Here is a 15,240-nt window from a genome sequence, read left to right as displayed (position 1 = left end):
AGTTATAATGTTTACGAAAAGAATTAGGCAATGAGAATTTCGCTTGTAAATCATAGAAGGATAGGGGAAGATTATTATTTAAAAGTTGGGAAATCCAGAGTAATCCCTTGGATCCCCAATAATTCCAATGATGATCATCCTAGGGCCAGCATAGCATTATTCAGTAAAGTAGTAGTATTTATTTATGTCTGAGTTAATTAAAACCATACATGTACTATATAAAAAAGAAAAGACAGAACAATCATCATATGAAAGGTTCCTCATAAAAACTTCTCCTTGTAACTGTTCTTGTCTTAGTTAATAAAACCATGCATTTGAAGTAAAACAATAATCACAAAAATCAATCATAGCATAACATTTCTTCTAAAAGACTTCTCATTTACAGTCCCACTATATATATTAAAATGCTTCACGAAATTCATATGTATATTATCGTAGAACAGAATAGATGTATAGTGCATAATGCAACCAAGATGACAGGTCATAGTCCCTTGTGTGGTGGTGTCATCCAGCGAGTGCCAAACGGGCCCGTTAATATTTAGATTTTTTGTTAAAGTTTGTGGCCAGTGTAGCATTAAATAGTTTATCGGCAAGCTGAATAATTTCACTAATCTCCCAAGGTGGAGAGCTCCACTTTGAAGCCATTACAGAATGTCTACAGAAGTGGACACCTTATAGCTTGAACCAAGGTTTTAATAGTAACCCCCTTCAGGTTTTTACTTACCATATATTGCTTGCCCTGACCCAGGAACTGTATCCTTATCAGGGGGTCCTTGTTTTCCACATATTAATTCACCAATGTCCACATACACAATGTCACTGTGTACAGTAATCAGAATTGAAAGGAGAGGGGGGATCAGAGAACCCACCACGAGTCATCCAGGGTATCAGTTCTCTGCAGGAATAACCCCAGGACAAGAGAAACAAGTCTGTTGCAGGAAACCAGGACCGTGGTAATCTTACCTCTGAGACAGTAGAGTCTATTAAGAAAACACCCGTACCTTCCTCCGCATGAGCGAAGATGCTCTCCAACAGAGGAGAGGAGGGTGCCTGGCAATACAAAGTACTGGCTGGAGGAAAGAAGCAGATGGTGCCGAGCACCCTTATTGGCCCTTCTCTGACATGGGAGATGCAGAGGTCCGCGGTGAGCAGGAAGACTTTCCGACGCCTAAGCGAGCACCGCCATATCCTTTATGGGCGATTCCTTGAGGCGTCATGCGTCGTATCACGGGGCTTCCTGGAAAAGGTTCGTCCGAGGTCGGTCGGCATGGCAATGGGAGTCCAGAATTCCTTGATCGCACTGTTCTAGCATGCTCTACAGTTTTCGCGCATATAACAGTAAACTTGATTCCTTGTGTAAGTTGCACAGGCCTGTAAATAGTATTAGTGTTTTCCTAACCCTTTCAGTGTGCAATCCAGTGTGAGAAGGTCGCCTAGCCTTTACTGGATCAGTTTGCATTTGATTTTTTTCTAAATGCAAACACTCACGATTGGATGCAGGCCTGCCTTCTCATAGTTGTTTAAAATCAGCCATGTATGTGCATGATTTTCCAGTCATGTTAGTCTTAGCACCCCAATTTTTGCCACACTTTTTTTTAGACTAGTCTTTTAAACATTGTAAAGGTAACAGGGGCACACCACACCATTCACCTGCTATTTGAAACTTTTGCACCGACAAGTAGAAAGGGGTGTGGGTTGTTGAATTGCTGCCTGTGTTTAAAATCTCCACACTAAGGGCCTAATTAAGATGTCGGGTAGACTTGAGACTGCCCGTCACCGTATCAGTCTAGAACCACCTGACCATAGGTTGGCATTTCCGATCTTCCAATTTGGATGCGAGCACCCATAGGGTGGTCAGAAACATCCATTTCATTATGGCAGCTTGTGGGGCGTGCGGATAAGGCCCGCAGCACAAGCTGCCATAGTGAAATGGATATTTTGAAATGTGAGGTGCCTGCTACACGGTGCAAGGATGTTGGTGCCTCCAATACCCCAGAGCGGAGGGTCAGGAGGGAAGGGGGCCCTCCTAGGAGCCCCCAATGTAGCTTTCCGATAGCCTTTCCATGATGGAAAGGCCAACATGGATGGCTGTCGGAAACCAACATCAAAATCCAGACGGCAGAGCTGCCATCCTAAAGGGATTATGTTAGGTTTCCGCTGCACCGATGGGCTCTTGGAGCCCGTCCGAAGCACCGCAGATGGTCCCTCCGCCCGATGTCTCCGCCCACTGAATCATACTGCAGCGGGCGAACCACAGGGCCAGATGGTTATGTGTTCGACATCAGCATGACGTCGGTGTCAGACCCACCAGTGCAAATAAAGACAGGAGTAGGACCCATAAACCATGTCGGAACTGGGTAGGATATACATGTAGAAGAACAATGTTCCAACAGGTATCACTTCAAAGGACAGTTAAACATGTATGCAAACTGCATTACATAGAGAAGAAACAAGGAGACTCAATAAGAGTTTTTAAAGGCTGTTAATCGCCAAAAATACATCAAACAGGATTGTTCAAGGACATACAGTTAAAGCAGCACTGTACAAGAGGAATCTTGTGACAACCCGAAAGCACTTGGTGTATGGTGATATATACAAGTGAATAAAAGGTGACGACGCAAGTGAACAGAGTGAACAGCGTGAACGGCGCGAGGTGAACAATAATGAAAATATATACAAGTAATAAATAACCACATTAGTAATCATTATTTGACATTTTCATTAGGATCTGAGCAAAGCAGAGGAGTTGCGCCCTATATTTGCGCTGTGGTGACGACGGCGTTTCGACCCTCGTTACTTGGGGTCATCTTCAGGACAGGGTTGTCGATGGAATGGTGTGCTGCGGGGAAAAGAAAAGGGGTTGAGGGTAGGGAATGGGCAGGGAAAACAGGGGTGTGCAGTGACAAGTGGCAGTGAGGAGGGCTGACTGGTGGGTGAGTGAATGAGGTGAAGATCCTGACATGGGATCAGTGCGGGATGTCCAATGGAAAGACTTAAACCAGGTGAGTTGGAAACGAAAAAGTCATGTGCAATTTATCAGGGTTCGACAGGAGCATGCGTAATAGACAAGCCAGCATTAAAAGAACAGGTATCAAGTTATGTAGCACGTTAAGGGAGGGATGAGCCCAAATGGCGGGTATGGGGGGTCATGCAAAGAGGGCACATTGCCAACCTGCGAGGTAAAACGGAGCACCAGGTAACCGTGCCGATGGCACAGCAGTCGTGGGGGAGAACAAGGACCCACCAAAATCATAGTTAGGCCAATAGTTGTTTTTCCAGTGAATCTTCCCTTGCAGCTCATAGCTTGAAACAAATTTTTAGAAAAGCAGTATGACAGATGAGCATGTGTTCATTATTGTGCTCCTATTTTTCATTTATTAATTTTTTTTTTACCAAAGTTGATCAGGATCCTCAATCTTTCATGAAGAGATATCTGTCTTCAGGAGTGGAATTTTCCTTTGTTCACACAGACCATCCTGATTTTTTCACTATCAAATTGGAATAACAGAAATTCTTTCATTGTGCCAAATTCCACCACTTCTATAAGAACAACCCTTATAAGAGTCCTTCAGCCCTCCTCAATGCTCCATCTCTGAAGAATTAGTGACTTGTAAGAAGTTAGTGCCTCATTTACGACTTTTTGGCACAGGGCAGCCCGCAAGTCTCCTTGCTGAGCTGCACTATGTCAAAAGGAAAGGGCGGGAATGTGCCATATTAATGAAATACGGCGCATTTCTGTCTTCTTCGCCTGCACACAAATTGGTGATTAGCGCTAATTCAGGCACCGTTGCACCATGGTGCCAAGGTGTCTAGGTTATTGCCACTATTTGTGCGGGAAGGGAATCTTTTCTGCACAAAAATCAGTGGAGGCGTTTTCCTCTTTCTATGTGTGCTGCAATAATGAGGAGAAATAAACGTATTTCTCCTCGTTACACCTACCCTGGTGAGGAACACAGTTTTGATGTATTCCCAAGTTACATAGCCTTGTAAAACGAGGAATGTGTCAAAAGCCATGGATGATGCGTGGGTAAACCCACAGCAAGCCCATGGAACACCTCCTTGGCGTAGAGAAAGGCAATGCAGCGCTTTGCACTTCCTTGCCTTACTCCTTGACTATGAAGCCATGCAAAGCCATGTAGGGTGGCTCTGCGTCGCCTCATCGATATGATGGAAAAGCCTGACCCACCGGAGCATCATAAACAATGACACTCCGGAGGCGCAGACCCCTTGCAAATGAGGTTCTCAAATAAGTGGAAGCCTTCAATAAATATTGGAAATATATGTTTGCAATATCTCTCAATCTGTGAAAGAAGCACTCATACTACTAAACATCAACAAAGAACTGATGATAAAGTTTGCAAACACGTGGGTCTACTACCCCTTAAAAATACTAATAACTCTATATAAAAGATTCTGGGTCACCTGACTGTAGCTAAACACTGCAAAATGATCTGCCTAGCTAGATTTATCTCCTCATTTCAAAAAAAATATTTATATAACTTTAGCCAAAGGTATATTGAGAGAAAAAACATCCATACCTTAATACCATCTATCCGAGTCTGCTAGTCCTTTACATCGCAATAAAAGTTCATAAAGACCCTAACAAACCTTCTATGAGACCCCTTAGGTGACTCTTTGTAGTCCTCTGCTGGATCAGCTTTCTAAATATATTAAAGTATTTATCAAACATTGTAATTTACTCCAGGCTACGGGAGGGACCGTTTTGACCAGAATAATCATATTGAAGACCGAGCATTTGACTCGAACAAGCAACTGTGAATTGCTGCGGCTTTTTGGTAACTATACACAACCCTCCAATGGGCACGACTCACTAAATATTTTGTTCAATCACATTTAGTTTGCATCCCCCTGTGATAAGAGTATTAGCTTTCTTGACTTGGACTTAAAAGTAGGTGGAAACAGTGTACCACACTCTTTAGAAAACTTATAAATACAAGACACTCCTCGGCTACTGAAGTCATCCCTGAAGTATTAATAATTTACCCCATGGTCAGTTTATACTTAGGTAGAAGTCGCAAGTAAAAAAGGGACTATTTCCTCCAATCAGGCATTTTTTATGCCATAAAATAAATACTTTGACTACGTTTTGATTCAAACAAAAGTGCAAAAGAAATTTTTTTGAACCGTGCCTCTTTATATACATTTATTGTTGTAGAGTGCCAAACATTATAACTCATGTAGTTCTCCCAAAAGTGTATCTTGTTTTTACCTGATTGTGCTAATTTGAAATGGGAGAGAAAAACGTATGAAAACATCACAGCATAATTGCCAAGGCTTTAAGTTGTATTCATTTATATTGGTAAATAAATTAGTGCAAACATATATCTACAGTATATAATATAACTTGCAAGGTTTTTAGTTTGATTTTTATTGTGATGAAGGTGTAGTGTTTAAAATAAATATCAACAACGGCGAAACACAATATTATAATTGTGCTTATTTTCAGAATCATAACAAATGTGTTACAACAATATTTTAATATATATAGAGCAAGATGGCCGCCGTTAGGCTGTAGGGAGCAGTCGCATTTACCCCCCTCTCCGATGACCACTACTGAAGGATATGAGTGCTGACCACTGAGGATGCTGCTGCTGGTTTCTTGGGGGGTTACGAAATTCCTACTACGAAAATACCCAAAATATGATTTTGCTTACTAACTGTGCCCAGCGATTTATGCAGTGGGTACACGAGCGTGAGACCGGACAAACAAACCTGTGGCCTCAGACTAGAATCTCGATTGTGGAGAGAGTGAGGCAATACTATCACCTTTGCCTGCGAAGTTTAAGACAAACTGTGGCTCCGAAAATCTAGAAGGCACCTAAGGAGCAGAGAGAGCAGAAAGAGCAGCAGGAGAAGGAAAATGAAAATGAAAAGGCAGCAGCTACTGAACCCTGTGCCCCAGCGAACAACCTAAGGACAAAGGGTTTGTCTAAGGCCCTGACGAGGAGGGCACTGGAAAAGGCTGCGGAAGGAGGCAGAAATCTCTAGAGCGCTGAGAAAAGATAGGAGAAGAAAGACAAAGGCAAAGACAAAGAGACGGAGAAAGACAAGAAAAGGGTACCCCCGGCAAACAAAGGGAATAGGAGGCGACAAGGAGATGAAGAGGTAGCGAAGGAGACAACACTACAGCAAAAAACGGTGATGGATTAAAACCATGATCTATTGACTTGGTAAGAGTATTCTGCATCATTCAGAAACTCTGTCCATCACCACCCCCCTTTTCCAAAATCGACAACACTACAGCAGCCTACCTTAATGGAATCCTTCGCTTCAACGCCAGCACCGACGCCGACACTGACGCCAAATCCGCCAAATCCGCAGAACATCCAGACATCCGCCTCTGAAGCCGCCAGAGGTGCGCGCATTCAGGGGGCAGGAGAGGCGTCCATCGGGAGCCCGGAGCCGCAGGTAGAGACGCAGGGTACTGTGGAGGTTACCGAGGGACAGAACGCAGAGACTGACTCGGGCTACACCGCTGTTACGGGCTCAGAGAAGGAGGATATCCCTCTGTCTGTGCATCAGAACACGCAACAGGCGGAACATTGGGAACAGCAGGCTGGGCAACCCTTGATGAACACGCAGGTAGGAGGGGGTTACAGAGCGATCTCGGAGAAGCAAGTAGATACACCCGCTGGTATAGATGCTGGACAGAATGATTGCGGGATTAAAGAATCTGGGACCGAGAATGATGACAGTGGGAGAAATGACACCCTCACTCTTCCCATGCTCTATGGCATTGATGTAAGCTGCCCAGTACAAGTCTTGGAGAAAGAAGGCAATATGGTAAATGAACAGGGTACAGAGGGGGACCCCAGTATTTGGAGACAATCTGCAGCATTAAATAATATGTCTGAATTGCTGGTTGCGAGTGGAAATATTGCGCAAGGACGGACCATTAGCACTTTAAATCTTGGATCTCCAAGTGATGATTGTTTTTTCTCAGTAAACGACGAGGAGGAGGAGGAGGAAGAGGATGAGGATGAGACAGGCACAGACTCGGGCTAAGATACAGGATCACACTCAATAACATCAGAGAGTTATATAGAGGACTCAGAGCTGGGCTCGGACACCTCGGAATTAGATGGGAATACGGTAAATAGGGCCTGTCCGCGAAAACAATCAAAGAGCGCCAAGAGTAGATTACGCAACAGGGCAAAACACGCACTAAGCCCCTCACAACCTGAAGTAGCAAAGAAATTGGACTGGAACTACTCTGCCACTTCACAGCTATACTAGGAGGTGGTTGGGAATAACTTCTCACATTCACAACAATCTCATCCACAGCCTCAAGCACAGACTTCCAACTTTGACCTCTTATTTACAACACTAAAACAGATGCAAAGTGAGGCTAGGACCGAAAGCCGCAGAGCCAGACAGGCGAATAAAAAAATACAAGGGTCGCTGCGAAAAGTCAACAAGCTGTACACTGACATAGTAGGTAGGGTCACAGAGGTTGAAGAAAGAACTGGGAAACTGGAAGATGAGGTTGCCAAGTGGCAGGAGGTTAGACATGAGCAGGAAAAAACTTCATCGGATGTCTTATGGAAGCTTGAAGATTTCGAGAACAGGCAAACACGCAATAACATAAGACTGCTGGGTGTGGCAGAGGGGAAAGAAGGACAAGATGCTTGTGCATTTGTGGTTGATTTGCTTAAAGGGGGATTCCCTGAAATAGTTAAGTGGGATTGGGAAAATGAGATCCAGCGTGCTCACCGGTTTCCTTTGATTCAGAGGAAGGGAAACATGGCAGACAAACCAAGGGCAATACTAGTGAATGTGGGGAATTTCTTACTAAGAGAGGAGATCATGAGTAAGGCTAAGCCTGAGGCAAAACGCACATACAAAGATATAACTTTTTTTGCCCTGCCTGACTTTTGTCACGCTACCGTTGAAAGAAGGTGGCGGATGAGGTAATTATTAACACCATTTCAAAATCCAGGGTGTGAAGCGTACTTGATGTTTCCGTGTCGCCTCAAAGTAGTGACAGATGGTCAGTTTAAGGTGTTCTATTCAGAAATTAAGGCCCAAGAATATCTTACTTTAATGAAGGAAGCCAAGGGCCAGGGCAGCCGGGTAGTTGATGTAAGGCAGATAAACTGTTAATCACAACAATAATAAAAAATCTAGTGGCTACAAGTCTGGGTCGAATTAGCAGTAGGGTCAGTATCCCAAAGGAGAAAAAATATATATAGGAAAAAAGAAAATTGGAGGGGGGGGGCGACAGCCTGGGGCTTTGGCTGTCACGCATAGGTCAGGATTGACCTATTTGCCAGTAAAGGAGGGGGCTCACAAGGGAGGGAACTCAGGGGGAGGTGGGGGGGCAAGGGGGCACAGGGCACGGCACATGGGTAGAATACATGGGTGTAATAAGAAGGGTAGACGGGTGGAGACGCACAAATGGCACAAAATCACGTATGAATAAAGCAAGTAAGGAATCAGGCAAATGTAAAAATGATTTAAAAAAGTAGTATAGAACTCTGGTTTGGATAACTATTGGATGTAGGTTAATGGGTACCCGATTAGTAACATGGAACAACTGTGGGCTTAATGATCGTCAGAAGAGGCAGAGGGTTTCTGTAGCATTAAAAAGGATGAATGTGGATTTTGTGGTATTACAGGAAACACATATTATGGGGACACAAGGTTATCTCTTGGATCAGTTAGGTTTTCATGTATTAGCATACTCTAAGCTAGGGGCCAGAAATAGAGGGGTGGCTATCTTATCTAAGAACAAGGATGTAATAACAAGAAAAAAATTGGAAGATCAGTGGGGTAGGTGGGTATTGATTGAGTGTTTTATTAATGGGGATTGGATTACCCTAGGGGAAATCTATGGATCTACTGAGGACAACCCAGAGATTTTTGAATTCTTGGATGTAGAACTAGCCACCTGGTCTCCCCGCATTATCCTGGCCGGGGATTTTAATATTAATGGAGCAAATGGTTTGGGGCCAGGGATTTATGGGGGATATCAAGGGAGGAAAAGAAGGGAATGTCAAGCGTTACTTAGCCTTGCAAGAAATAATGGGCTAACAGATGTATGGAGCAGCTTGAAACCTGGGGACAAGTGCTTCACATATTACTCAGCTCCACACAGGATATCTGTAAGGCTTGAATATTTCTATACATCAAACTCGTTGCTCCCTAAGTTAAAAATTGAAAGGCTCCCTCGGGTCTTTTCTGACCATAATCCCCTGATTTTGAGTCTAACCACAGCAACAACGGCGAGGAGGGAAAGGGTATGGACATTTGAAAGAGGGCTATTAAGTGATGAACAGTATATACAACATATGTTACAATGGATTAATGCCTTTTCTGAGATTAACAGGGGTAGCGCTGCTACAGGTATTGTCTGGGATGCCTTTAAGGCAGGAGTCCGAGGAGAGACCCTTAGCTACAGCACTTTTAAAAGGAAACAAGAGCACTTAAGGAATACAGAATTAACTAAGGCAGCTCTGCAGGCTGAGGAGGAATTGTCACAATGTGTGTTATCAGGGGTGCCGCTTGAGCAGATTCTTATTAAGGTTGCAAAGGCAAAAATGGAGGCAGAAGAGGACGTCGCAAATAAGGCCGCTAAGATTTTTCTGGCAAATAGGGAGAGATGTTATGAGTTTAATGAGACAGTGGGACGTACACTTGCCATCCGTACCAGGTAGAAGGTAGCTACAGGGGAAGTCAGGGAAATTAGGGACGTTATGGGTACACTTCACATAGATTCAGAGGGGATTCGTGAGGTCTTTAGGCATTTTTATGCCACACTTTACGATGAGCAACAAGGCAAAGATCCTGAGGCAATAAAGGCATATTTGCAGGAGATACCGGTGACAACGCTGACTGAGGAAGAAGCTGAACTACTAGAAGTGCCATTAGATATAGAAGAAGTTAAAGCTGCCACTCTGAACCTTTCTTCTGGTAAGGCGGCAGAACGAGACCAAATTCAAATTGAATTTTATAAGGTTTTCTGGAATGCACTTGGTAAGGATATTGTGAATACAATGCAGCAGGCACAGGCAGGGGATTCCATACCAGGATCTTGGGGGCGGTGGACATTGTTATAATTTTAAAGAAGGGGAAGCCCCCAACCAAACCTGGCTCATATAGGCCAATTACACTAATGAATGCCGATACGAAGATCCATTCTAAGGTATTGGCAATGATACTTGCTAGCATAATTAGCACTCTGGTGAGCGATAACCAACACGGCTTCATTCCTGGGAGGGGTACTACCCATCATACTAGGAAGGTCATTAAACTATTTGATGCTGGGGAAGTTCCAGGAGACCCGATGGCAGTAATGTTACTAGATGCGGAAAAGGCCTTTGATCGGGTCTCCTGGGATTATCTCTGGCATATTTTAGGGAAAGCTGGCTTTAAGGAGGGTTATGTTAGGTCACTACAAGCTTTGTATGTAGCTCCAGTAGCCTCCATTCGTGTAAATGCAGGATCTACTCTCCCAGTAAAAATAAAGCGGGGAACATGGCAGGGGTGCCCGTGTTCCCCGTAGTTATTTGCGATGTATATGGACCCACTGATTCGAAAAATGGAGATAAATGAAAGAATTACCCCACTCATTACATGTATGGGTCAATGCAAGATACTTGCATATGCCGATGACGTGGCGGTCATTACACCAAACCCCGCAGAGGCGATAGAACAGGTGGAGATCGGGGCTTTGAAATTCGGGCAGGTGTCAGGATATGCATTAAATACATCTAAGACACAAATAATAAAAAATCGACACGTGGATTGCTCTGATTATCGTGTTGTGCAGTCAGGAGTATATTTAGGGGTAACTATCACTTCTGATTTGGACACCCTAGTTGATCTAAATATAACTCCAATAATCACTAAAGTGAGGAACGATTTAGATAGATTTCAGAACTTGCATCTCTCTATAATGGGGCGTACACATGTTGTAAAAATGATGATCCTTCCTAAGTTCTTGTATATTTTTAGGGCAATCCCGCTACTTTTCGAAGCTAAGTGGTTTAAAATTTTAGAGAGTATGATTAATCGGTTTATCTGGGTCAAGGGTAAGACGAGGAGGGCGCTGAGGTTTATGGCGTTACCGAGGGATAGGGGAGGTTGGGCGCTGCCGGATTTAAAACTTTACTATTGGGCAGCTGCTTTGCAGTACATGGTAGGCTTATTTGGGGGGGGGGGGGCAGAAGCAGAAGGACAGGATGTGTTTGGTACCTTGGCAATATATGGCTTAGTTCTGGGGAGAGAAGCAGAGAATGTATGTTTGAAATATGTGGATCCAAGTTATTTTAAAAGGACCCAATTCAAGACGAGTTATGCCGTATTTAGTATTTGGAAGGCTTTTACGAAAAAATTTGGTCTTGGGAGGTATAATGCCTATACTAGAATGATTGATAATCCTGCTCTCCCCCAGGATATTTTCTCTGACTCCGTCTTTAAAGAATGGGGGAGGCAGGGGATAATAAAGATGGGTGATATTATGGGCATGCAGGGAATTATGCAATTTTTGGAGATGCAGGCAAAGTATGGACTAGAGAAAAGGCAATTTTTAAGTATCTACAAGTAAGAAGTTTCATGGCAACAAAGAGGGGAGGGAGGACAGGATTTGAAAAGAATCTAATTATGGAGATTATACAGGATGGTTCAATCTGCACGATTAAAAGGTTTTACTCTGAATTGATAGAATCCAAGCAGGATGATTTGGAAAGGGGGGCGGATAAATGGACACAAAAAGTAGATATCGGGAAAGAATGTTTCCATCTTTCATTGGAATTGGGACGGAGTATTTTATGTTCAGCTGCTCTTCAGGCACAGCATTATAAATCTTTGTACCGATTATATTATACGCCTGCAAGAATTGTAAAATGGGGGGAACAGTGGGAATTAGCTATCCAAGATGTGAAAGCTTAGAGGCTGATATAGTTCACTTTTTTGCAACATGTACTTACCTGCAAACAGCACAAAAAGATATTGAGGCGTTTCTCCATAGGTCATTAGGAATAGAGATTACTTTATCACCGGAATTAATACTGTTAGGGATAAATAATGATGATAGACAGATGGTAGATTGGTACTTTATTTTTGTTGCCATGGCAGTACTGAGGTTGTGCATAGCTTCAGCATGGCTTGACCCCTTACCTCCGACCTACCATCAGTGGTTAGCTAAACTACTGGCGACTTATAATTTAGAGATGGCAATCTATGCAAGAAAGGCAAAAAAGGGAAGGAACCTAGGTAGGCGGATTTGGGAACCTATAATTCGATGGAAAGAGGGAAACACTGAGTAGTTTTGTCTTTTTTTATGGCCATAATGGAGTACTATTAATGCTAATACCTGTATAACTTACTTCTTTTTGTAATATATTCTTAAAGCATTAGTTTTTCTTTCTTTTTGTTATTTTTTTTATTTTTACGAATGAGTTAAATGTAAACAGAATTTAATTGTTTATTGATTTGTTTCTTAGTATTTCTGTATTTGTTGTTTCTTTATGCTGTGCCCTGTGCAAGTAAAAAGGTGAAAAAACTTTGAATTAAAAAAAAAATATATATTATATATATTCACTGAAAAACCATAGGTTATAGACCATATATAGTTAGGAATTAGCATTATCAAAACCTTATTTTACTCACACAAAACCATTGAAATTCGCATATATAGTTAGTTGCACTAACTATATATCGGGCACCCGCAATCCACTGCTGATGATGTCACATATTACATCATTCATGACATGGTCAGTGACATCACTGATGACATCACTGATGACATCTCAAATGACATCACTGATGACATCACTGATGACATCATCCAGTGACTGTGTGTTTCTGTAAAGTTTAAATATGTTTTACATATTGAAGAATGAGTGGATGTATAAGTGTCTGAATGAAGGTTTTAGTAGGTGCGTGATTGACTGTATGAGTGAGTGATTAAATGCATCTTACTGAATGCATGGGTTAGTGACTAAACTGTCTGAAAGTGTGCATCAGTATGCCTGTTGTTGTGCAAGCTGCTGCATGTGTTGATCAGTAGCTATATGAGTGGCTATATGGGTTATTAATTGGTTGCCCAAGTATTTGTATGGGAGACTGAGTGTGTGTGTGGCTGGCTGGGAGGTGTGTGACTCTGTGCAGATCAATGTGTACTTGTATCAGTGATTGTATAAGAGAGTAAGTATGTGTTAGTATATGTTTGAAAATGTAAGGTGTTCTGTGTTTAACTGTATAGATGAGAAAATGGAGGTGTGATTGATTCTTTACAGGACTGACTAGGTGTGTGAGTAACTCCATGGATGAGTGGCAGAGTGTGAGTGTCTGTATAGGTGTATGAGTGCATATGATAGTGTTGTAAAGATGAGTGATTGTATGTATGAATGATTGTATGGGTGAATGAGTGAATGTGTGTGTAGACGTAGGAATCAGTGAGTGCGTATGTAGTAACTAGTATTGGTGTGTCAATGGTTTCAAAAATTATACTCTGGGTGTAACAGAGGTTATATTAGAGTGTGAGGAGATGCATTGTATTATCACATGAATGATATCATCAGTGATGTGATCATTGATGTCAAATGAGATGTCATCAGTGATGTCATCAGTGATGTCATTTGAGATGTCATCAGTGATGTCACTGACCATGTCATGAATGATGTAATATGTGACATCATCAGCAGTGGATTGCGGGTGCGCAATATATAGTTAGTGCAACTAACTATATATGCGAATTTCAATGGTTTTGTGTGAGTAAAATAAGGTTTTGATAATGCTAATTCCTAACTATATATGGTCTATAACCTATGTTTTTTTCAGTGAATTTTCTAGGTTTTGTAAATGCTAATTCCTAACTATATATAGTCTATAACCTATGGTTTTTTCAGTGAATTTCAATGTTTTTTTAATAGCAAATATCAAATGGTGTAAAATATGTTCTTCTTTTAAAGGAAAAATATATTTTATATGTATCTAATTTAATTTTTTTATGTCTTTAATTTTTTTTAAATTATTTTTTTTGTTTCGCTACCGGTCCACGCACCGGGTAGCTTCCCGTTAGCTCAATTTGGTGCCGCGACCCGATCCGCGCACCGGGAAACGTTCCGTTAGCGCAACTCCCGCGATCGAACACAACATCGTGATGCGTCGCGTAAGCGCAACGTATCGCGTTGCCGCGTAATGCGTCTTATGATGCGCCGCGTTAGAGCTCCCGGAATCGCTTCGGTCCGCGTCCCGAGGTGCGAAACGCAACACCCCGGAAGCGAATCGGGCGCGGAACGGGACGCGTAACGTAAGCGTAACAGGTCATGTGACCTGAAAATAACACTTTTCATTGGTTCATTACATTTTTTTTTCACAAATGATGAAAGCCCCCACCCTTTTTCCTCACTCTGACTTTCATCTTTGTGAGAGGAAGACCTACTTTCCATATTTTCTAAAATGGCAAGTGTTGTAGCTGCAGCTGCTGGAGCCAATCCACCACCACCACCACCACCAAAAATGGATGGACCACCTCCTCAGGTCATCCTTAATCAAGAGGAGGAAGAAGAGGAAGAAGAGGAAGAGGAGCAAGAGAGGAGGCAGTTTTTGCCTGAAGAGCCAAGGAGGTCCCATGTGAAGGATAATTATGTCTGGCAATTCTACACATTTCCCCGGGGCCAAAAAAAAGTAAATGCCCGCTACGTCACATGTCTGATCTGTGACAAAGTTCTGTCCAGAGGGACTGATAAAAAGTACAGCTTCGGGAATTACACCATGCATCGGCACATGGAGAGATGACACCCTATAAATTATAGTGCTGCGCAGGTACGTGACCTGCAGGAAAACCCCCCTCCTGTGGCCAGTACATCAACCGAACAGGCAGTGACGGGACCAGAGGCGAGGGAGACGGTCCCAAACATCCAGATGAACTTCGGGGACCTGAAGCATGTCTGCATTTTTTGCGGCAAATTAATTTGCTATGGGGAGAGAAGCATAAATCTAATCAACAGAGCTTTTGAAAATCATAAATGTACAAAACGCCCCAGAAAGTAAATTATCTTTTTTTTTTGTTGCTCCTGTTGAGCCCTTTATAATGAATGATTTTCGTTTCCCCCCCAAAAAAACAAAAAAAAATAAAACCGTTCAAAAAATACAAAAAAAGTAAAAAAATGTTCAGAAAAATAATAAACAAAAATATAAAACAACAAAAACAATAAAAAAAAAGTTATTTTCAGAACTACCTCCCATTTATAAAAAATTGCTAGAATGTTT

This window comes from Lissotriton helveticus, chromosome 4_1 (genome assembly GCF_964261635.1).
Source record: "Lissotriton helveticus chromosome 4_1, aLisHel1.1, whole genome shotgun sequence".
NCBI lineage: Eukaryota > Metazoa > Chordata > Amphibia > Caudata > Salamandridae > Lissotriton > Lissotriton helveticus.
The sequence above is the reverse complement of the archived record's forward strand: the minus strand, read 5'-3'. Positions refer to the sequence as shown.